This window comes from Siphateles boraxobius, unplaced genomic scaffold, assembly GCF_051911475.1.
Source record: "Siphateles boraxobius isolate OS27281-9 unplaced genomic scaffold, OSU_SipBor_1 269, whole genome shotgun sequence".
Taxonomy (NCBI): Eukaryota; Metazoa; Chordata; class Actinopteri; order Cypriniformes; family Leuciscidae; genus Siphateles; species Siphateles boraxobius.
In genome coordinates, this window is record NW_027508886.1 from 740,258 (window position 1) to 763,193 (window position 22,936).

General features: G+C 44.9%; 10 non-coding genes across 10 annotated transcripts; all 10 read right to left on the minus strand.

Annotated features, from left to right (window-relative positions):
* Nucleotides 1–35: 35 nt before the first annotated feature.
* trnap-agg (transfer RNA proline (anticodon AGG)) lies at nt 36–107 on the minus strand. The gene has a single exon. It is a non-coding gene; the product is annotated as a tRNA-Pro (tRNA).
* A 2,820-nt stretch (nt 108–2,927) lies between these two features.
* trnaq-cug (transfer RNA glutamine (anticodon CUG)) lies at nt 2,928–2,999 on the minus strand. The gene has a single exon. It is a non-coding gene; the product is annotated as a tRNA-Gln (tRNA).
* A 1,166-nt stretch (nt 3,000–4,165) lies between these two features.
* Nucleotides 4,166–4,237, minus strand: trnap-agg (transfer RNA proline (anticodon AGG)). The gene has a single exon. It is a non-coding gene; the product is annotated as a tRNA-Pro (tRNA).
* Nucleotides 4,238–4,828: 591 nt separating this feature from the next.
* On the minus strand, nt 4,829–4,901 carry trnaf-gaa (transfer RNA phenylalanine (anticodon GAA)). The gene has a single exon. It is a non-coding gene; the product is annotated as a tRNA-Phe (tRNA).
* A 93-nt stretch (nt 4,902–4,994) lies between these two features.
* trnai-aau (transfer RNA isoleucine (anticodon AAU)) lies at nt 4,995–5,068 on the minus strand. Its single transcript has one exon. It is a non-coding gene; the product is annotated as a tRNA-Ile (tRNA).
* An 88-nt stretch (nt 5,069–5,156) lies between these two features.
* Nucleotides 5,157–5,228, minus strand: trnap-agg (transfer RNA proline (anticodon AGG)). Its single transcript has one exon. It is a non-coding gene; the product is annotated as a tRNA-Pro (tRNA).
* Nucleotides 5,229–10,376: 5,148 nt separating this feature from the next.
* trnaq-cug (transfer RNA glutamine (anticodon CUG)) lies at nt 10,377–10,448 on the minus strand. Its single transcript has one exon. It is a non-coding gene; the product is annotated as a tRNA-Gln (tRNA).
* Nucleotides 10,449–11,576: 1,128 nt separating this feature from the next.
* Nucleotides 11,577–11,649, minus strand: trnap-agg (transfer RNA proline (anticodon AGG)). The gene has a single exon. It is a non-coding gene; the product is annotated as a tRNA-Pro (tRNA).
* A 3,293-nt stretch (nt 11,650–14,942) lies between these two features.
* Nucleotides 14,943–15,014, minus strand: trnaq-uug (transfer RNA glutamine (anticodon UUG)). The gene has a single exon. It is a non-coding gene; the product is annotated as a tRNA-Gln (tRNA).
* Nucleotides 15,015–15,238: 224 nt separating this feature from the next.
* On the minus strand, nt 15,239–15,312 carry trnai-aau (transfer RNA isoleucine (anticodon AAU)). The gene has a single exon. It is a non-coding gene; the product is annotated as a tRNA-Ile (tRNA).
* Between the last annotated feature and the right edge of the window lie 7,624 nt (nt 15,313–22,936).

Here is a 22,936-nt window from a genome sequence, read left to right on the forward strand (position 1 = left end):
TCAGGCTGAAGAGATTAACTGCAAAGCCTAATAATGGGCTCGTCCGGGATTTGAACCCGGGACCTCTCGCACCCTAAGCGAGAATCATACCCCTAGACCAACGAGCCGAAATATACATCCTCCGTGCTGCTGTCGGGCCGCAAACATTTCAGATTCCATGGCTTAAAGCGCAATTTTTTGATTAAATCAACAATTAAAAGGTAGCCAGTGCAAAGTTTCCAGCACAGAGGAAATGGGGCCTCTTTTTTTGTGGTCATTGGAAATCATGCTGCAGGACCTGCACACGAATAATGAGAAGCTTACTTACAGGAGCCTGGTCTGCAACACTGGACCCAGTTGATGTTGCAGGAGCAGAGGCAGCACTTGGCTGGACAGAAGGCTGTGGAGGAGACTGCAGAGGAGGCTGAGCAGGGCGCAGAGGAGGAGACTGCAGAGGAGGCTGGGCAGGGCGCAGAGGAGGAGACTGCAGAGGAGGCTGGGCAGGGTGCAGAGGAGGAGACTGCAGAGGAGGCTGGGCAGGGCGCTGCAGTCCTGTGGGTGGCTGTAGTGAGGATGGTCTTGGTGCAGAGGGACAGGGGTTGAAAGCCTTGCTGGAAAGATGGGAGTTGCTCTTTCCAGTGGACAGGAAGCTCTGCAGGCGACTGGGACACCTGGCCAGGGGTCCACAATGCTGGAGGAGCAGGATAAGGGGCAGGAGCAGGGGCAGTAGCACAAGCCGGGGCAGGAGCAGGGCCTCTCGAGCCTGCAGTGGCTGGAGAAAAAAGAAAAAACTTACCCACTTACAGGGTTTGGCTGGAGACAAAATCTTTTGTGCCAGCTGTGAAGCAAATAAATGCTTCCCAACAGGGCCTTCACATTGGTCGCCAGCAGTGGGCTGTTCTTAGTGGCAGTAGGTGGAGGAGGAACAGACACAGTGGCAGTGGGCACAGCAGCAGTGAGGACAGATGCAGTGGGCACAGTGGCGGTGGGCACGTGGGCTGGAGCCTGCCTCTTCAGCACGTATGCTTTGAAAAGGGCCATATTGGTGTTAGGCCCGGCCTTTGCCTTCTTCAGGTAGGTGATGAGAGCCTGGGCCTCCTTGCTTGGGTCCTCATACACCTCCTTTATTGACCTACCCTTAAAATCCCCAAACTCCACCATCAGACAACAAGAGTCTCCTGTCCTGTGGGCCTCCTGCAGCATGGCCTGTTTTTTTCTGATACACCTCTACAGCCTCGCCTACCTCCCTGATCTGCGAGGTGTATCTGAGGAACAGGTGTTTGTTGTCCGACAGCGGGTTGTCCCTCTCCTCCTCCCCCAAAATGCTGCTGACCAGATAGCAGGCATACCACAGTGAGTTCTTCAGCAGCCACAGGAACCTCTGACCCTGGTGTTTCCCAAACTGGATCTTGCAGTGAGCCAGAACCAGGAACTGGTCTCCAGGATTCCCTCCATTCTGCCTCACAAAGGCAGTGGCCTCAGCCAAGACCTCCTCTTTACACCTGGCCCTCCCTGCCAACACGATCTTCCTCCTATTGGCCTCCTCAGTTGGCCCCATAAGGAGTCGACCCTCAGAGGTTCTTCGTAAAACCGGGTATGCATACATAATCTGAAAGGACACAGGCATAAACAGAACGTTACATAGCTGTCATATTCCAACTGAAAGTATTTTACTACAGCATTTTTTTAATATAATTAATTATTATAATATTATAATAATTAATGATTATTATTATTATGAGCATAAGCATTATTGTTTTTTATACAACTGTGAATCACTTTGAATTGCCTTGTGTACAAATTGTAAATAGTGTGATGAACTAATTAATAAGAAAATAAATAACACTTCTTGGTACAATTTTGCTGGTATCATGCCATGCTTAAATCGTTTTGTTTTGTTTAGCTTTTGTGGCAGAGATTACTAAGAAACACCAAATATAACATAAAGGCGTTTATGACAATTCATAATAATATGATCATCAAACAGATCTAAAACTTAAAATGGTATATCAAATCGTTTTGGTATATCTTTTATAACATAGTTGAGAATCATTTGTTGAAACAAAAAAACACTTGTTTTTGCCTATTCATGTCTTTTTAAATATGTATAACATAGTATTTAAAAAGATAACATAAATATGTATACTGGTGTATAACATAGTATAGTATAACATATATGAATTAAACTTTTTTTTTAAAAGGTTTTAGTAAAAATCTTCTTGTGCTCAAAATAATGTAATGAATGACACAAAAAATACTAAATTAACAACAACAAAAAAATGGTTTAAGGAGGATATAGCTTAATTAGCGGTCGGCTAATTATCTTGACAGTAGTGACATGTTTTTTACTGTATATCATGGTAAAGTTGCAGGTTCACATGTACAGAAGAAAACGTGTGCTATTACACGCTAGCTGGCTTTATTGCCATGTTTAATTGTCTAAAAACAAACACTGTTTATGAATAAATAATGATCGATTATAGAGTCGTGAAGAATAGACTTACCTGTTGCAAAGATTGCAAAGATGACGATAATAACAGCGGTCGCCGATTGGTCAAAAGTAAGCCACAGGAGCAGAGCCAGGAGAGAAACGCGATTGGTCAAAAGTAAGCCACAGGAGAGAAAGGCGATTGGTCAAAAGTAAGCCACAGGAGAGAAACACGATTGGTCAAAAGTAAGCCACAGGAGAGAACGCGATTGGTCAAAAGTAAGCCACAGCAGAGAAACACAATTGGCTCACGTGGGCTTACTTTGGGCTTACTTTGGCTCAATCGGTAGTAAGCAGTAGGCGCAAGCGAGAGGTAGTGGGATCGATGCCTGCATTCTCCAGTGCTGTCCATCCTTTTTACGCCCCACTTCAAGGGGCACTACCTAGATGAGCTCTTGCGGCTCAGTGCTGCCGAAAAAGTTTTTTCGAACGAGGTACTGCACACATTCCTGGCAAAAGCAGGTCCCACCGAGATTTGAACTCGGATCGCTGGATTCAGAGCCCAGAGTGCTAACCATTACAACATGGAACCTTGGCGTGTGTCAACTTTTCCCATGAGCAGCAGAGAATTAAGTCATTGAGTCCAGAAGCACGATAGCAAGGATTTAAGTCATTGAGTCCAGAAGCACGATAGCAAGGAGCAAATGAAGCCTTTGCTTTTTAAGCCCATGTTTCCCCAATTCCGACTCGGTTTGAGAGTACCAATTTCACCGCCACGTCAGCAGTTGCGCATCACCTCTGTTTTTTCCCTCCCTTCCGCAAAGAACCTAAAAAGGTTCCACCGAGATTTGAACTCGGATCGCTGGATTCAAAGCGCAATTTTTTGATTAAATCTACAATTAAAAGGTAGCCAGTGCAAAGTTGCCAGCACAGAGGAAATGCGGCCTGTTTTTTTGTGGTCATTGGAAATCACGCTGCAGCACCTGCACACGTGCTAGGGATCGCGCCTCGTCTTTGTCTTTGAGAGCGATGGACACCTTCTCTCCATCATCGAGGGGAATTAGCTCAAATGGTAGAGCGCTTGCTTAGCATGCGAGAGGTAGCGGGATCGATGCCTGCATTCTCCAGTGCTATCCATCCTTTTTACGCCCCCCTTCAAGGGGCACTACCTAGATGAGCTCTTGCGGCTCTGTGCTGCCGAAAAAGTTTTTTCGAACGAGGTACTGCACACATTCCTGGCAAAAGCAGGTCCCACCGAGATTTGAACTGGGATCGCTGGATTCACAGCCCAGAGTCCTAACCATTACATCATGGAACGAACATACCCTGCTAGCTGGCTGTCTGAGAGGCAGATAGCGATGAGGCTAGGTGGAATCAGGTAGATAGGAGCTGGCGTTTGGTCAATGGACCGCCTCGACTAAGAGAGGCGGACGTGGTTCCCCTGCCAAAAGCAGGGATTGAAACCAGGTACCTTTAGATCTTCAGTCTAACGCTCTCCCAACTGAGCTATTTCGTCCAGGTTCTTGAGCAGGCATGTCTGGGAGACCGCCAGTCATTTTCGAGAAGAGCAGAGCGAAGGTCCCAGAGAGAAAATGAGTTGCCCGTACGGGGATCAAACCCTTGACCTTGGCGCTATTAGCACCACGCTCTAACCAACTGAGCTAACCGGCCTCTCTCTGGCTCATTTTATCCCCAATTTCTCAGAAATATCCTGGTTGCCCTAATCAGGCTGAAGAGATTAAAGCAAAGCCTGAAAATGGGCTCGTCCGGGATTTGAACCCGGGACCTCTCGCACCCTAAGCGAGAATCATACCCCTAGACCAACGAGCCGAAACATACATCCTCCCTGCTGCTGCCGGGCCGAAAACATTTCAGCTTGCATGGCTTAAAGCGCAATATTTTAATTAAATCTACAATTAATAGGTAGCCAGTGCAAAGTTGCCAGCAGGAAAATGCTGCCTCTTTTTTGTGGTTATTGGAAATCACGCTGCAGCACCTGCACACGTGCTAGGGATCGCGCCTCGTCTTTGTCTTTGAGAGCGATGGACACATCCTCTCCATCATCGAGGGGAATTAGTTAAAATGGTAGAGCGCTCACTTAGCATGCGAGAGGTAGTGGGATCGATGCCTACATTCTCCAGGGCTGTCCATCCTTTTTACGCCCCCTTTCAAGGGGCACTACCTAGATGAGCTCTTGTGGCTCAGTGCTGGCGAAAAAGTTTTTTCGAACGAGGTACTGCACACATTCCTGGCAAAAGCAGGTGCCACCGAGATTTGAACTCGGATCGCTGGATTCAAAGCCCGGAGTGCTAACCATTACACCATGGAACAAACACACCCTGATAGCTGCCTGTCTGAGAGGGAGATAGTGATGAGGCTAGGTGGAATCAGGTAGACTAAAAGAGGCGGACTTGGTTCCTCTTCCGAAACCCGGGATTGAACCAGGGACCTTTAGAACTTCAGTCTAACGCTCTCCCAACTGAGCTATTTCGGCCAGGTACTTGTATGGTCTAGCCAGCAGGCATGTCTGGGAGCCCGCCCGTCATTTTCGAGAAGAGCAGACCGAAGGTCCCAGAGAGAAAATGAGTTGCCCGTACGGGGATCGAACCCGCGACCATGGCGTTATTAGCACCACGCTCTAACCAACTGAGCTAACCGGCCTCTCTCTGGCACATTTTATCCCCAATTTCTCAGAAATATCCTGGTTGCCCTAATCAGGCTGAAGAGATTAAAAGCAAAGCCTAATAATGGGCTCGTCCGGGATTTGAACCCGGGACCTCTCACACCCTAAGCGAGAATCATACCCCTAGACCAACGAGCCGAACCATACATCCTCCTTGCTGCTGCCGGGCCGGAAACATTTCAGCTTCTATGGCTTAAAGCGCAATTTTTTGATTAAATCTACAATTAAAAGGTAGCCGGTGCAAAGTTTCAAGCACAGAGGAAATGTGGCCTCTTTTTTTTTGGTCATTGGAAATCACGCTGCAGGACCTGCAGACGAATAATGAGAAGCTTACTTACAGGAGCCTGGTCTGCAACACTGGACCCAGTTGATGTTGCAGGAGCAGAGGCAGCACTTGGCTGGACAGAAGGCTGTGGAGGAGACTGCAGAGGAGGCTGAGCAGGGGGCAGAGGAGGAGACTGCAGAGGAGGCTGGGCAGGGCGCAGAGGAGGAGACTGCAGAGGAGGCTGGGCAGGGCGCAGAGGAGGAGACTGCAGAGGAGGCTGGGCAGGGCGCTGCAGTCCTGTGGGTGGCTGTAGTGAGGATGGTCCTGGTGCAGAGGGACAGGGGTTGAAGGCCTTGCTGGAAAGATGGGAGTTGCTCTTTCCAGTGGACAGGAAGCTCTGCAGGCGATGCTGGAGGAGCAGGGGCAGTAGCACGAGCCGGGGCAGGAGCAGGGCCTCTCGAGTCTGCAGTGGCTGGAGCGTAAAAAAACACAACAAAATTATCTTATTGTTTTAGACTTTCACTGCATGACTTTCTCAGCTCTGCTGGACAGCTACTGCGATTACAAGGTTTACTGCAAAGCATGTATGATTAGTAGAGAGATGACATGATGATGAAAAGATGGAAGGAAGCAGTGAAAATCATCCTGTTTTTCATCCAAGCACCATTAGAAGAAATACAAGAAGAAAAAAAGATGGGATCAGCCAAGTGTGAAGCGAAGCAGACCAAACACTACAACAGCCACTTATTCCAAGGGGAGTGGGAGATGACAAGAATGAGCTTTAGTCAGTGATTACGATAAAAAATGAAATAAAACCTTTTACATACACCTTTAAATTATCTTTTTTCCTTTGAGGATGTTCACTCAAAGAGTGAATGTAGATTGACACCTGAGAGGTGCCATTCCTCTGTGTTGTGAAATAAAATAATATGTCATTTAAAAAATACTGTTTTGTTTTATTTGTAATTGTTTGTAAAATATTGTTTAAGATTTACATACCTTGAGGAAGTTGTTCCTCAGCTTGCGAGGCTACAGTTGCCATCTCCAGGTCATCTTCCTCCTCAAAAAAATCCGTAGCAGCAGAGTCTGTAAAATAACATAAAACACTAAGCACATGTCACCAACACACTTGTATGCGTTAAGTGATACTCACCACATGTAAAGAGCTGTCTCCGGGCTGCGGACTCAGACGCAGGATGTACACGTGGTCCTGCAGCTGTTGAACACGTATTTTCGTTAGACATATATACTGCATAATATATACTGTAATGATTTTAAAGCTTGCAAATCACTTACAGTGTTTGGCTGGAGCCAAAATCTTTTGTGCCAGCTGTGAAGCAAATAAATGCTTACCCCGCGCCAACAGGGCCTTCACATTGGTCGCCAGCAGTGGCCTGTTCTTAGTGGCAGTAGGTGGAGGAGGAACAGACACAGTGGCAGTGGGCACAGCAGCAGTGAGGACAGATGCAGTGGGCACAGTGGTGGTGGGCACGTGGGCTGGAGCCTGCCTGTTCAGCACGTATGCTTTGAAAAGGGCCATATTGGTGTTAGGCCTGCCCTTTGCCTTCTTCAGGTAGGTGATGAGAGCCTGGGCCTCCTTGCTTGGGTCCTCATACACCTCCTTCATTGACCTACCCTTAAAACCCCCAAACTCCACCATCAGACATCCAGAGTCTCCTGTCCTCTGGGCCTCCTGCAGCATGGCCTGTTTTATATGACACACCTCCACAGCCCCGCCTACCTCCCTGATCTGCGAGGTGTATCTGAGGAACAGGTGTTTGTTGTCCGACAGCGGGTTGTCCCTCTCCTCCTCCCCCAAAATGCTGCTGACCAGATAGCAGGCATACCCCAGTGAGTTCTCAAGCAGCCACAGGAAAATCTGACCCTGGTGTTTCCCAAACTGGATCTTGCAGTGAGCCAGAACCAGGAACTGGTCTCCAGGATTCCCTCCATTCTGCCTCACAAAGGCAGTGGCCTCAGCCAGGACCTCCTCCTTACACCTGGCCCTCCCTGCCAACACGATCTTCCTCCTATTGGCCTCCTCAGTTGGCCCCATAAGGAGTCGACCCTCAGAGGTTCTTCGTAAAACCGGGTATGCATACATAATCTGAAAGGACACAGGCATAAACAGAACGTTACATAGCTGTCATATTCCAACTGAAAGTATTTTACTACAGCATTTCTTTTTTATGTAATTAATTATTATAATATTATAATAATTAATGATTATTATTATTATGAGCATAAGCATTATTGTTTTTATACAACTGTGAATCACTTTGAATTGCCTTGTGTACAAATTGTAAATAGTGTGATGAACTTATTAATAAGAAAATAAATAACACTTCTTGGTACAATCTTGCTGGTATCATGCCATGCTTAAATCGTTTTGTTTTGTTTAGCTTTTGTGGCAGAGATTACTAAGAAACACCAAATATAACATAAAGGCGTTTATGACAATTCATAATACTATGATCATCAAACAGATCTAAAACTTAAAATGGTATATCAAATCGTTTTGGTATATCTTTTATAACATAGTTGAGAATCATTTGTTGAAACAAAAAAACACTTGTTTTTGCCTATTCATGTCTTTTTAAATATGTATAACATAGTATTTAAAAAGATAACATAAATATGTATACTGGTGTATAACATAGTATAGTATAACATATATGAATTAAACTTTTTTTTTTAAAGGTTTTAGTAAAAATCTTCTTGTGCTCAAAATAATGTAATGAATGACACAAAAAAAATACTAAATTAACAACAACAAAAAAATGGTTTAAGGAGGATATAGCTTAATTAGCGGTCGGCTAATTATCTTGACAGTAGTGGCATGTTTTTTACTGTATATCATGGTAAAGTTGCAGGTTCACATGTACAGAAGAAAATGTGTGCTATTACACGCTAGCTAGCTTTATTGGCATGTTTAATTGTCTAAAAACAAACACTGTTTATGAATAAATAATGATCGATTATACAGTCGTGAAGAATAGACTTACCTGTTGCAAAGATGACGATAATTACTACTGATGACGACTACTTCCTGCTCAGCTACTGTTCGGACGCTCTCGCTTACTGCTCCGCGCTTTGCTCTATCGCTTTTATATTTCTATATTTTATCTCCTTTTATCACCTTATGTTAACTTCAGCAAATCAGCACGGTGCTCAAACGCTTGGATTACTACAAAAAAAAGCAGAATTATTTTATTCGACCAGCCTCCCACTGAAAGCTTACATTCCGGGGAAGAGAAAACACAACTGCCTACATTCATAAGGATAAGAAAATGCCTCCTCTGGAATCTACTTGCTGCTCCAACTGCCACAGACTTTTACAAAGGATTGCAATTCTTGAAACAAAGTTAATTGCGGGACCACCAAACCAGACGGAACACACAACAGAGCTTCGTCATGGACGTCCTCAGCATACAGCCGGTGAGTCCCATGAATCTAGTGCTTCTCGACAGGCCATACTGAGTGTAGAGAAACAAGCCGATCGTTTTACTAATCGATGGCACAAACAGGGTGCGAGACCCAAAGGCACTCGAGACATCAGATTGTCACGAGCATCACATATTACTGCAGTAGCATCCTCTACCCCAGATACGGCTCTGACAAGGACTGCAAACACTGGTCTCCTACCACCGCCTGTCCATCTTGAGAACAGATTTGAAGTATTAATGAATGAGGAATCCCCAAATTTGATGAATGTGATCGCACACAGACAGAATCAGCCAGTAGCTAACACTGATGCTAACTGGGGCTCAAGGTCGAGCAGACAGCGGCACTCAGCTCACAGTGCAGCCGAGCCCAGGACTCTGATAGTGGGCGACTCCGTAATCAGAAACATTAATAGCAGGGATACAACAACGTGCTGCCTTCCACAAGCAACAACTTCTGATGTAAACAGGGAACTTCAGAACATTCTGATGAAACATAAGACTGCAAATCGACTCATCATTCATGTGGGGAAGAATGATATTCATAAAGAGCAGTCGGAACTTCTTAAAAAGGATTTCAATGAACTTTTTGAAACACTTAAAAGACTGAAAGTTCAAACATTCATCAGTGGACCACTCCCAGCAAGAGGAACAAACAGGTTTTCATGGTTGCTTGGGCTTAATACATGGCTGCAAAAAACCTGCAATATAAAAGGAGTGAACTTTATTGACAACTTCAATCTTTTCTGGAGTCAGAGGCAACTGTTTCAACAGGATGGCCACCACCCAAACAAACTTGGTTCAAGAGTGCTAAAGGACAATATCTACTTCTCCCTCCGTCATCCTTCTGCAATGTGTGCCAATCCACTCAACCTGAATGGCACACACACACCTGGATACAGTATGAATGACCACAGGATTTCACTTCAGCACCTGAATGGACATGCGGTTGACACATCACACAAGGACAGTGATAACACCACTCAGCCACAACAACCTCTGCTCACGGACACAATCTCAGCTGAGCCCTGCCCACAGAGCTCACCACAGACAGACTGTGACATACCAGCACTGCTCCAAGATACAGCACCCATAGACGACTTTCTGGAAAACAGCCAGGGAAACCAGGACAGCATATTACAGCCTCCAATAACACCAGAGCAAAAATCCCTCTCACCGGAAACATTATCACTCTCTCCAGCATCTCCACTTCTGTGCTTCTCAGAGAAAATGGAACAACTGGTGCATGCTGGAACTAGACTATCCCACTCTTTTGCTGCGAGCCCCCAGATACCAACCAAAAAAACGCCAGGCCCCACAACCACCAAAGCCTGCGGGCCCAGCTCGCCCTCCCGCTCCTCCTGTGAGAGCTCTTCAGCCTCAAATGGTAAATTAGCTCAAATGGTAGAGCGCTTGCTTAGCATGCGAGAGGTAGCGGGATCGATGCCTGCATTCTCCAGGGCTGTCCATCCTTTTTACGCCCCCCCTTCAAGGGGCACTATCTAGATGAGCTCTTGCGGCTCAGTGCTGCCGAAAAAGTTTTTTTGAACGAGGTACTGCACACATTCCTGGAAAAGCAGGTCCCACCGAGATTTGAACTCGGATCGCTGGATTCAGAGCCAAGAGTGCTAACCATTACACCATGGAACCTTGGCGTGCGTCAACTTTTCCCATGAGCAGCAGAGATTTAAGTCATTGAGTCCAGAAGCACGATAGCAAGGAGCAAATGAAGCCTTTGCTTTTTAAGCCCATGTTTCCCCGATTCCGACTCGGTTTGAGAGTCCCAATTTCACCGCCACGTCAGCAGTTGCGCATCACCTCTGTTTTTTCCCTCCTTTCCACAAAGAACCTAAAAAGGTTCCACCGAGATTTGAACTCGGATCGCTGGAGTCAAAGCGCAATTTTTTGATTCAATCTACAATTAATAGGTAGCCAGTGCAAAGTTGCGAGCACAGAGGATATGCGGCCTCTTTTTTGTGGTCATTGGAAATCACGCTGCAGCACCTGCACACGTGTTAGGGATCGCGCCTCGTCTTTGTCTTTGAGAGCGATGGACACCTCTCCTCCATCATCGAGGGGAATTAGCTCAAATGGTATAGCGCTCGCTTAGCATGCGAGAGGTAGCGGGATCGATACCTGCATTCTCCAGTGCTGTCCATCTGTTTTACGCCCCCCTTCAAGGGGCACTACCTAGATGAGCTCTTGCGGCTCAGTGCTGCCGAAAAAGTTTTTTCGAATGAGGTACTGCACACATTCCTGGCAAAAGCAGGTCCCACCGAGATTTGAACTCGGATCGCTGGATTCAGAGCCCAGAGTGCAAACCATTACACCGTGGAACCTTGGCGTGTGTCAACTTTTCCCATGAGCAGCAGAGATTTAAGTCATTGAGTCCAAAAGCACGATAGCAAGGAGCAAATGAAGCCTTTGCTCTTTAAGCCCATGTTTCCCCAATTCCGACTCTGTTTGAGAGTGCCAATTTCACTGCCACGTCAGCAGTTGCGCATCACCTCTGTTTTTTCCCACCCTTCCGCAAAGAACCTGAAAAGGTTCTACCGAGATTGGAACTTGGATCGCTGGATTCAAAGCCGAAAGTGCTGACCATTACACCATGGAACCAACACTTCCTGATAGCTGGCTGTCTGAGAGGCAGATAGCGATGAGGCTAGGTGGAATCAGGTAGACTAAAAGAGGCGGACGTGGTTCCTCTGCCGAAACCCGGGATATAAATATCCTGGTTGCCCTAATCAGGCTGAAGAGATTAAAAGCAAAGCCTAATAATGGGCTCGTCCGGGATTTGAACCCGGGACCTCTCGCACCCTAAGCGAGAATCTTACCCCTAGACCAACGAGTCGAAACATACATCCTCCTTGCTGCTGCCGGGCCGGAAACATTTCAGCTTCCATGGCTTAAAGCGCAATTTTTTGATTAAATCTACAATTAAAAGGTAGCCGGTGCAAAGTTTCCAGCACAGAGGAAATGCGGCCTCTTTTTTTGTGGTCATTGGAAATCACGCTGCAGGACCTGCACACGAATAATGAGAAGCTTACTTACAGGAGCCTGGTCTGCAACACTGGACCCAGTTGATGTTGCAGGAGCAGAGGCAGCACTTGGCTGGACAGAAGCCTGTGGAGGAGACTGCAGAGGAGGCTGAGCAGGGCGCAGAGGAGGAGACTGCAGAGGAGGCTGGGCAGGGCGCAGAGGAGGAGACTGCAGAGGAGGCTGGGCAGGGCGCAGAGGAGGAGACTGCAGAGGAGGCTGGGCAGGGCGCAGAGGAGGAGACTGCAGAGGAGGCTGGGCAGGGCGCTGCAGTCCTGTGGGTGGCTGTAGTGAGGATGGTCCTGGTGCAGAGGGACAGGGGTTGAAGGCCTTGCTGGAAAGATGGGAGTTGCTCTTTCCAGTGGACAGGAAGCTCTGCAGGCGACTGGTACACCTGGCCAGGGGTCCACAATGCTGGAGGAGCAGGATAAGGGGCAGGAGCAGGGGCAGTAGCACGAGCCGGGGCAGGAGCAGGGCCTCTCGAGCCTGCAGTGGCTGGAGAAAAAAGAAAAAACTTACCCACTTACAGGGTTTGGCTGGAGACAAAATCTTTTGTGCCAGCTGTGAAGCAAATAAATGCTTCCCCTGCGCCAACAGGGCCTTCACATTGGTCGCCAGCAGTGGCCTGTTCTTAGTGGCAGTAGGTGGAGGAGGAACAGACACAGTGGCAGTGGGCACAGCAGCAGTGAGGACAGATGCAGTGGGCACAGTGGTGGTGGGCACGTGGGCTAGAGCCTGCCTCTTCAGCACGTATGCTTTGAAAAGGGCCATATTGGTGTTAGGCCTGGCCTTTGCCTTCTTCAGGTAGGTGATGAGAGCCTGGGCCTCCTTGCTTGGGTCCTCATACACCTCCTTCATTGACCTACCCTTAAAATCCCCAAACTCCACCATCAGACATCCAGAGTCTCCTGTCCTCTGGGCCTCCTGCAGCATGACCTGTTTTTTCTGATACACCTCTACAGCCTCGCCTACCTCCCTGATCTCCGAGGTGTATCTGAGGAACAGGTGTTTGTTGTCCGACAGCAGGTTGTCCCTCTCCTCCTCCCCCAAAACGCTGCTGACCAGATAGCAGGCATACCCCAGTGAGTTCTCCAGCAGCCACAGGAACCTCTGACCCTGGTGTTTCCCAAACTGGATCTTGCAGTGAGCCAGAACCAGGAACTGGTCTCCAGGATTCCCTCCATTCTGCCTCAAAAAGGCAGTGGCCTCAGCCAGGACCTCCTCCTTACACCTGGCCCTCCCTGCCAACCCGATCTTCCTCCTATTGGCCTCCTCAGTTGGCCCCATAAGGAGTCGACCCTCAGAGGTTCTTCGTAAAACCGGGTATGCATACATAATCTGAAAGGACACAGGCATAAACAGAACGTTACATAGCTGTCATATTCCAACTGAAAGTATTTTGCTACAGCATTTGTTTTTTATGTAATTAATTATTATAATATTATAATAATTAATGAATATTATTATTATTATTATGAGCATAAGCATTATTGTTTTTTATACAACTGTGAATCACTTTGAATTGCCTTGTGTACAAATTGTAAATAGTGTGATGAACTTATTAATAAGAAAATAAATAACACTTCTTGGTACAATCTTGCTGCTATCATGCCATGCTTAAATCGTTTTGTTTTGTTTAGCTTTTGTGGCAGAGATTACTAAGAAACACCAAATATTACATAAAGGCGTTTATGACAATTCATAATAATATGATCATCAAACAGATCTAAAACTTAAAATGGTATATCAAATCGTTTTGGTATATCTTTTATAACATAGTTGAGAGTCATTTGTTGAAACAAAAAAACACTTGTTTTTGCCTATTCATGTATTTTTAAATATGTATAACATAGTATTTAAAAAGATAACATAAATATGTATACTGGTGTATAACATAGTATAGTATAACATATATGAATTAAACTTTTTTTTTTAAAGGTTTTAGTAAAAATCTTCTTGTGCTCAAAATAATGTAATGAATGACAAACAATGAGGATGGAGGAATCGAATGAAAGCTTTTTTTATACATTGGAATACTTGATCACTCGAGCGTCACTTCATAGCGTCATCAGCAGCGCTCAAAGGATCTGCCCTCATGTTGTTGCAGTTTGTTTATTTAAGAAATTCATAATAAATAATAATAAAGCAAGATACCCTGTTGAAATATGTGTAATGTGTGGTTTATATAAACTGCAAAGGTAAAGTATACTTAAAACAGATTGTGACCAATGTGAAGGGGGAGGAGAATGTATACGTGCGTCACGTTTAGTCAATAAAACACTTCCGCATAGGATACACCTTTGTATCCTCGCTCATGACTCCTCTGAAAGCCTCCTCACTCCTCGATCCTCGCCTCCTCGCGGTGCAATTAGAGAATTGAGATGTCCTTCAAGATGGCTGAGCTCGATCGGTTTCCGGGTCAAAGGATGGAGGACAGAGGAACGAGGAGACGAGGAGGGATATTGAGAAGCACCCTATGTTTCCCCAATTCCGACTCGGTTTGAGAGTGCCAATTTCACCGCCACGTCAGCAGTTGCGCATCACCTCTGTTTTTTCCCTCCCTTCCGCGAAGAACCTAAAAAATGTTCTACCGAGATTTGAACTCGGATCGCTGGATTCAAAGCCCAGAGTGCTAACCATTACACCATGGAACCAACACACCCTCCCAGCTGTCTGTCTGAGAGCCAGATAGCGATGAGGCTAGGTGGAATCAGGTAGCCTAAAGGAGGCGGGCGTGGTTCCTCTGCCGAAACCCGAGATTGAACCAGTCTAACACTCTCCCAACTGAGCTATTTCAGCCAGGTACTTGTGCTGTTTAGCCTGGCAAATGAAGGTCCCACCGAGATTTGAATTCGGATCACTGGATTCAGAGCCCAGAGTGCTAACTCTTACACCATGGAACCTCGGCGTGTGTCAACTTTTCCCATGAGGTGCAGAGATTTAAGTCATTCAGTCCAGAAGCGCGATAGCAAGGAGCAAAAGAAGCCTTTGTCTTTTAAGCCCATGTTTCCCCAATTCCGACTCGGTTTGAGAGTGCCAATTTCACCGCCACGTCAGCAGTTGCGCATCACCTCTGTTTTTCCCCTACGTTCCGCAAAGATCCTAAAAAGGTTCCACCGAGATTTGAACTCGGATCACTGGATTCAAAGCCCAGAGTGCTAACCATTACACCATGGAACCAAAACACCCTGCTAACTGGCTGTCTGAGAGGTGGAATAAGGTAGACTAAAAGAGGCGGAGGTTGTTCCTCTGCCAAAACCCGGGACCTTTAAATCTTCAGTCTAACGCTCTCCCAACTGAGCTATTTCGGCCAGGTACTTGTGTGGTTTAGCCAGCATGGATGTATGGGAGACCGCCAGTCATTTTCGAGAAGAGCAGAACGAAGGTCACAGAGAGAAAATGAGTGGCCCGTACGGGGATCGAACCCGCGACCTTGGGGTTATTAGCACCACGCTCTAACCAACTGAGCTAACCGGCCTCTCTCTGGCACATTTTATCCCCAATTGGTCAGAAATATCCTGGTTGCCCTTGTTGTGAACTTCTTCTTCTCAAGTGTAGAAAAGATAGAGTTGCAGACCAGGAGATTGTTGAGGTATAAGTTCTTTATTTCGTCGCTGTAGTCATCTCAATCAAGTCTAACTAAGGGAACTTTACATTGTAGTTTATATACATTTCAAGAGGAGGAGTTACATAAAGGTGGAAACAAAAGCATGCAAATGAGGCATCTGGGTTAAGGATGTGCCCTAGACTGAGAGTGTTACCAATCCTAATCCAATCAGCATAACAGTGTAATGTAAATATCCTAATCCAATCAGCCAGACTCTTCACCGATACCTTCACATTATCTTAATGGCCAGGCAGTGCATAAAGACAAAAGGTGATAGTCTCAGTGCTCTGACCAATTTAACTTACAATAGAGAGCTGGACAGACAGGAACAGGCAGGTTTGTGACATCATTTACCTTAGATACAAAATTCACACTAATAAACTTTCTCAGTTTCTATGCTATTGTATTGGAAGCTCAATTATACATTTAAAATAAAATTTGTAATCCTACAGTTCCCCCTTTGAGAGTTCTAAATAACTCTCACAAAATACAAATTTAGACACTTAAAAGTTAAATTCTTGTAACTTGTGATCATTACAGGCTCATGCTTCTGTGTTGCTGTTTCTGCAATTGCATGCTGACACAGAAACAAACATGCAAATTTAGGGTCCGTTAAGTTCTTAAGGGTAATAGTCTTTTCTGTTTGGGACTGTCATTTCTTTGTGAGGGGCGTGAGTCATTTGTTGAATGAAACACTTGATACTGTGGACGCATAGATAGTATGCTATTAGAAGAAATAACAGCAGAATTGCTATTTCCTTTATCCACAGCCAGGGTTTCCCAATCAAGTTTCCGAACCATGAAAAATTAACTTCAGTCATCTGGTGTAATTTTGCTGAAAGATCAAGAATGTCTTGTTGGATTTTGTTCAAGTTCTCTGTTGGATCCATTAACCCGGTGCAGCACTCAGGTCCGATGATGGTGCAGGCTCCTCCTTGCGTTGCTAGAATGTAATCCAAGGCCACTCTGTTTGGTAAGATCATTATCTTGTGCGAAGCGAGAGTGTCCGTGATGTTACCAAGGGCCCAAGCCGTATCATTGGCCAATTTCTGTACAGAATTCGATAAGCTTCTGACTTGATCAAGGGCTTGCATGACACCATAAGATGGTATTAATGCTCCAAGAGTTCTTGACCACCATGTTTGTGCACAAGTGAGTCCTGGAATGCAGCCATCTGCTTTGTTAGTGGTAGGAGCTGAATTTTGTAGCTGTGGGGAGCTTGGGGTGGAGTGTGTATTTTCTCTGATAGCTGGTAGAATATAAACCAGGGTGCACCTTCCGTTAAATTGGCTGGGGAGGATGCTGTAGACAGAAGTTCCACATAACCAAAAAGTGTCAGTTGGTGGAGAGATCATACACAACTGATTTATTTCAAAAAAATTTGGTAGGGATGGGTTTCTGGAGAAACACTCTGTTAAGTCATTTTCCTCTTTCTTATCTGTTGTAGTAACGTACACGTGGGATTCTGCTCCTCTTTCAATCACAAAGCTGCAACGTTCACGAGGAATTTCCCCCAGTGGAGTCGATGCTGGAGCATAATTTTCCATGCACCAATAGAACATCATTGGCAGGAGTAGATCTGTCATGATGGGAGTAGCTGAAGTTAGGTTGCAGGATGGTAGTCCTGGAATGCAACACGGAGAAGCTGGAGGAATTGTTGTATTGTGACATGTATCCTTGTTGTATAATTCACTGGTATGATGATTGAATAAGGTACACGTGTCACATTTGGAGATAGGGTGTGCCACCCAGGGGATTCCTGCTCCTACTGAAGGTGCGTGTGGCATGCAAACGTCCTTTCCAGCAAACAAGGCATTTCCTGACATATTCATTAGCTCTAAGAATATGTTGTTTCTGGAGTCCACACTTTGTGCGATGTCCATGATGCTTAGTAGAACGACAATCTTGATCATGTTGATGGATGACTGAAGGTTTCGTATGTGAGTCTCTGCGTTGTGTATTTTTTTTTTTCTTTCGTGATAGTTGGTTCGCCAGTGAGTCTAGTTGTTTTCTGGAGGTTGTGGCTTCATACGCAGGTGAGGAGGTTGGTGCGTATGGGTCCCGGACTGTCATCAAGTGGTGTCTGCACAGAATAAGAAAGAAAAAAAAAAAAAAAGACAGTAGAGCAGTATTTGTTCAACACTAGGATTGTGAACTTTTTCTGAGTCTGCTATTGTTGATTTCCTCTTTCCCTATTTCTTAAACCTTTGACACCTAAAGAACAGTGAGGTAAGGATGGACTAGGATAGGGCCTATGAGGGAAGTCTTCACCCCAGGGTTAACCCTCGAAGCCTACTGCATTCGGTTCTTCCCGGGGCTCCTCACTGGTTCTGTGTCCTAACCTATCCCTGTTGGTGGGGGAACAACCTTACAGTGTGTACAATGAGTCCAGGTTTTCCTTCCCTCACACAATACTGCAGCGGCTGTAATCAACATCACTTGATGTGGCCCATGCCACTTTGGTTCTAATGGCTTATTTCTGAATGACTTTATCATGACCCATTGACCTGGGATGATTGTGTGTCCCCCTTCTGGTGAAGTCTGCCAACATGACTCAACTCTCCCTCTGGCACTCTGTACCGCCTTTGTTAGGTTTTCACAGTAAGCAATCAGGGCATCTGAGGTAATGTGTACATCAGCATTTCTAAGATCAATCACACCTGGCATCTGCATGGGGCGTCCAGTAATAATCTCATGAGGGCTCAGTCCTACTGTTCTGTTAGGTGATGCTCTCATACTACACAGTACTGCTGGCAACGCTTCAACCCATGGTACTCCTTCCTGATGCATTTTGCTTAGCCTGATTTTGATTGTTCTGTTTGCACGTTCAACCTGTCCTGATGCTTGTGGCCTATAGGGGCAGTGGAGGTTCCACTTAATCTGCAACATTCTAGACACTTCCTTGACTATCTGTCCTGTGAAGTGTGTACCTTGATCTGAGTCAATCCAATCTGGTAATCCCCATCTGGGAATGAAATCAGTGACAAGACATTTAGCAGTATGTGCAGCTGTAGCACGCCCTGTTGGATAAGCTTCTACCCATCTTGAGAACTTGTCTATTACTACCAAAACATCAGTTTTTCCCTTACAACGAGGCAATGATATGTAATCAACTTGCAGGTGACGAAATGGTCCTGGTGGAGCTGGGGTATGTGCTGCTGGTGTAGTGGCTGCTGGTATATCATTATTTTTCTGACATGTAACACACCTCTTGGCTGTTTCTGTGGCTACATTTCTGAATTTTGGATTCCACCACTGATTTGAGAACCTGTGATTCATCGTTGCTGGACCACTGTGACCTAAACTGTGTATTTGTTGAGCCAAATATGGCAGCAGTGATTCGGGAGCGACATACTTTCCCCCTTTGGTCCAGCAACCAGATGAATCCACTGTGGCTCCTTTGTCTAACCATGTCCATGCTTCATACAGAGGAACGTCTTTGTACAGATCAATTATTGATTCAGGAGGCATAATTGTCTTCTGTGCTGCACTACCTGAACACACTTGTACAGTTGCATAGAAACAAGCCTGTTTAGCTGCCATATCAGCAAGAGCATTACCTTTAGCTTCCGTAGTATTAGTTGTGAGATGTGCTTTCACTTTGATCACTGCTAATTTCTTTGGAAGTTTCATGGAAAACATTAGATCTTTCACTAATTCAGCATGCTTAATGGGGGATCCAGCAGAAGTTAGAAACTGTCTGGTTTGCCAAATGACACCAAAATCATGAATTACCCCAAAAGCATATCTGGAATCTGTGTAGATATTAGCAACTGATCCTGAAGCTAGCGTGCATGCTCTTGTTAGGGCTACTAGTTCTGCAGCTTGAGCTGAAAAATGATCTGGAAGACGTCCTGAAGCTAACACTTCCGTGGTGGACGTTACTGCATAACCTGCTCGTCTGTTACCTTCAATTACTTGAGCTGAACCGTCAACAAACAACTCAAATTCTGAATTCTCTGTGGGAGTTTCTTTTATTTCACTCATAGGTGTATATGTAAGCGTAACACAATCGTGTGTCATTTCTCCTTCATCCTCTAACAAAACTTCAGTCATAGCAGACATCATACATGAGGACGGATTCGTGACAGGTGCACGCTGTAAGACAATATTCGGGGCTGTGAGAGTTGCTAACCAATTTCCCCAGCGAGAGGAAGTGACAGAAGTGACTTTTGCTTGATTCATTAATGCGGACACTGCATGCGGACATCTTACGTTTACAGACTGTCCTAACACCATTCCTGATGAAGCCTGAAGCGCTAGATGCACTGCCTGTACTGCTCTGAGGCATGGGCCCATACCTTGAGCTACTATGTCAAGTTTACCAGAATAGTAATGAATTGGGCGTAAACTGCCCCCATGATCTTGCATTAGACATGCAGTCATGAAGCTTAAATGTTCATGGACATAAAGCACAAATGGTCTATCAGTTTGGGCAATTCCTAATGCTGGTGCTTGACATAGTGCTCGCTTCAAATCATTGAACGCTTTGAGGTGACATTCTTCCATACAAACAGTATCAGAATCTTTACCATGGCCTTTCAACAAGTCATAGAGCGGCTGTGCAATTGAGGCATAGTCTTCAATCCAAGGTCTACAGTAACCTGCTGTTCCTAAAAATGATCGGAGTGTTTTAATGGTAGTAGGCGGGGGTATGGCTTTGACTGAAGCCGCTCGATCCTGTGTAATGGATCTATTTCCTGCACCAATTGTTTGACCCAGAAATGTGACTTGCTTTTTAGCAATTTGAGCTTTGTGAAAGCTGCATTTGTGTCCTTTCTTATGCAAATAGTCCAACAATGATGCCAATTCAGTTTGATGTACCTCGTGATCTGTTGAGGAAATCAAAATATCATCGACATATTGGATCATAGTGGACTGTTTTACCGGACATTCTGGGTCACACAAATCACGTCTGACAGCCTGATGGTATATGGTTGGGGAGTTTTGAAATCCCTGTGGCAAACGTGTCCACTGGTATTGCTCATAGTCAACTGTGAAAGCTAACCATGGCTGGCTGTCAGAGTGCAACGGTACAGAAAAGAATCCATTAGACATATCAATTACTGAAAAAATCTTACTCTCTAATGGTATGCCATTACAAATTGTGGAAGGATCTGCCACTAGAGGGGTGATTTTATCAATATTTTTATTGGCTACTCTGTAGTCTATTGTAAGTCTCCATGTCCCATTGGATTTCTTGATGGGCCAAATGGGTGAGTTACAGGGACTGTTGGTTTTAACTAGCACTCCTTGCGTCAGCAACTTTTCTACAATAGGTTTGATCCCCTGTATAGCTTCCTTATTGATCGGATATTGTTTGGTGACCGGAGGTGGAGTCCCCGTCAATTTTATTGGTTCTACACCTGTCAACAAACCACAATCATCCTTGTCTTTAGCCCAAATTGGATGATTCTGTAACAAAGCATACTCTGGAGGGATTACATTATTGGTAGAAACTTGTGCTGAGGAAATTTGAATGCTAGCAGATTCTGAGGACACGTCTAAAGTTAGATGTATTTGTCTCAGGAGATCCATGCCTAAAATTGCACCTGTATTTAATGGAGCACATAACAATTTTGTAGTCAGAGTTTTTGGGCCAAATTGTACATCTATGGGCGGGGTTTCATACAAATCAGAATCTTCACCTATTACGCCAGTTAAAGAAAATTTGGTTTTCTTGTACGGAATGTCTAAACCTTTAGCCAATTTTGTAGGAATTATGGTAATTTCTGCACCTGTATCAAGCAAAAAATCAATTTCTTTCTCTTGTATGCTACCTTTCACAAAAATTCTTGTGTCATTATGATGTATTACAGGGGTAAGGTAGCTACTCACAGCCCCAACAATTAGTTTTTTTCCTGGTCTTTTTGTGCTCTTAAAAGAGCCTGAACAAGCTGTCCTAAAGTTTCAGTGGACACTTGCGGAACTGCTTCCGGGTTGTAAGCAGGCTGAGAAGGAGCAGAATTATGCATAGCATTTCTTTTTGTATCTTGCAATTTCTTCCTACACTCTTTCTCCCAATGTCCTAATCTTCCACAATAGTGGCAGCTCCCTTCTTTTTTAGACCACCTGTTTTCTTGTTTTGCTGTGCTAAATGTAGCTGCTGCTGCTACTCTCACTTTGGTCTTAACATCAGCATCTCTTTCCCATGCAGCTAACCTGTCAACGTTACTTCTGAGAGTTCTGTTAGACCAAGTTAGATCTAGGAATGGCAAAGCTCTTCTGTATTCGGCTACAAGGCCATCTGACCAGATACGAATTAGTGGTCCTTTGTCATCGAGCACACTTTCGGAATCATCCACTATTCCACTGTAAGTTATGGCTGACTGACAAAACCGTTCAGTATATTCATTTACCGTTTCTTCTTTCTTTTGTACACAGCTAGTAACTCTAGACCAGTCTATTTTGGGTCCTAAGATAGTCTTTAGGATTTTCAAAACACCTTCTCTCATATCGCCTCTACTGGCATGTTGTAGTTCAGAAGTCACTGCAGATTCAAAACTGTTGAATTCAGAATCAGTTAAAATTTGTGACATTAACTGTGTGACTTCTGTTAACGACATGTCATATAGACGAATTTTGCTGATCAATGCCCTTCTAAATTCAGAAAACTGTTTACGTGGTGAGGGTAAACTCTCAGAGAGTCGTTCTATATCCTTAGGTCCAAGGGCTTTTGCGACAGTTTGTATTCGGACTACAGAAGGGTGGGTAGAAACACTTTCATTTTCCTCAATTCCCTGTGATCTTTTTCTAGCTCCACACACATAAACTGAATTAACAGGCTTATCAGTGACTGATTGGACGGCTACATCTGTTTCAAAGAACGTTCGTAAATCAGGGTAAATGTTATCAGGCTGACTTACTTCTTCCCCATCAGTTTTTTCTGCATCTTTGTTGCGGTTCAATTTCTTGGTTAAAGAGGAAACTTTAGCCCGGAGCTCATTAATCTGTTTCTCTAGCTCTGAGTTGCGTTTAGACTGTTCTGTAGCTAGTGCTAAACCAAATTCTCTATGGCAACATATTATGCCTTTCACATTGTTCTTGCGAATACTTGCTCCTAGTACTTTTTTACACTCATCTACCGACCAAGTTTTGTCTGGATGAATCTCATATTTCTGCGTTAGTTCTTTTCTAACTTTCTCAGTGACTATTAGGTTCATTTGTTCTCCTAACAGTGTTTTAAATTCACTATCTGACCACAAAGGAGTCGCAAGACCAAATTTTTCAGTTGTTGGAACCAGCCTAGCATTCGTTCTAACCATTTTGTGGATTTCTTTATCACACAATCAAAAACACTAAAACTTCTCTGATCAAAAGAGTCTACACTTATGTCACAGATCAAACTGTTGATAAACCTTCCTTGTTACCAACACATCACATTTAACTTCCCTGCCAGAAACAGAGGATGAAACACAAAATATTAGCACGTTACGCTAATCTTCCCTGAAAGAAACGGAAAGGATCTTTCACCTTCCTAACTTTTTAGAGGATA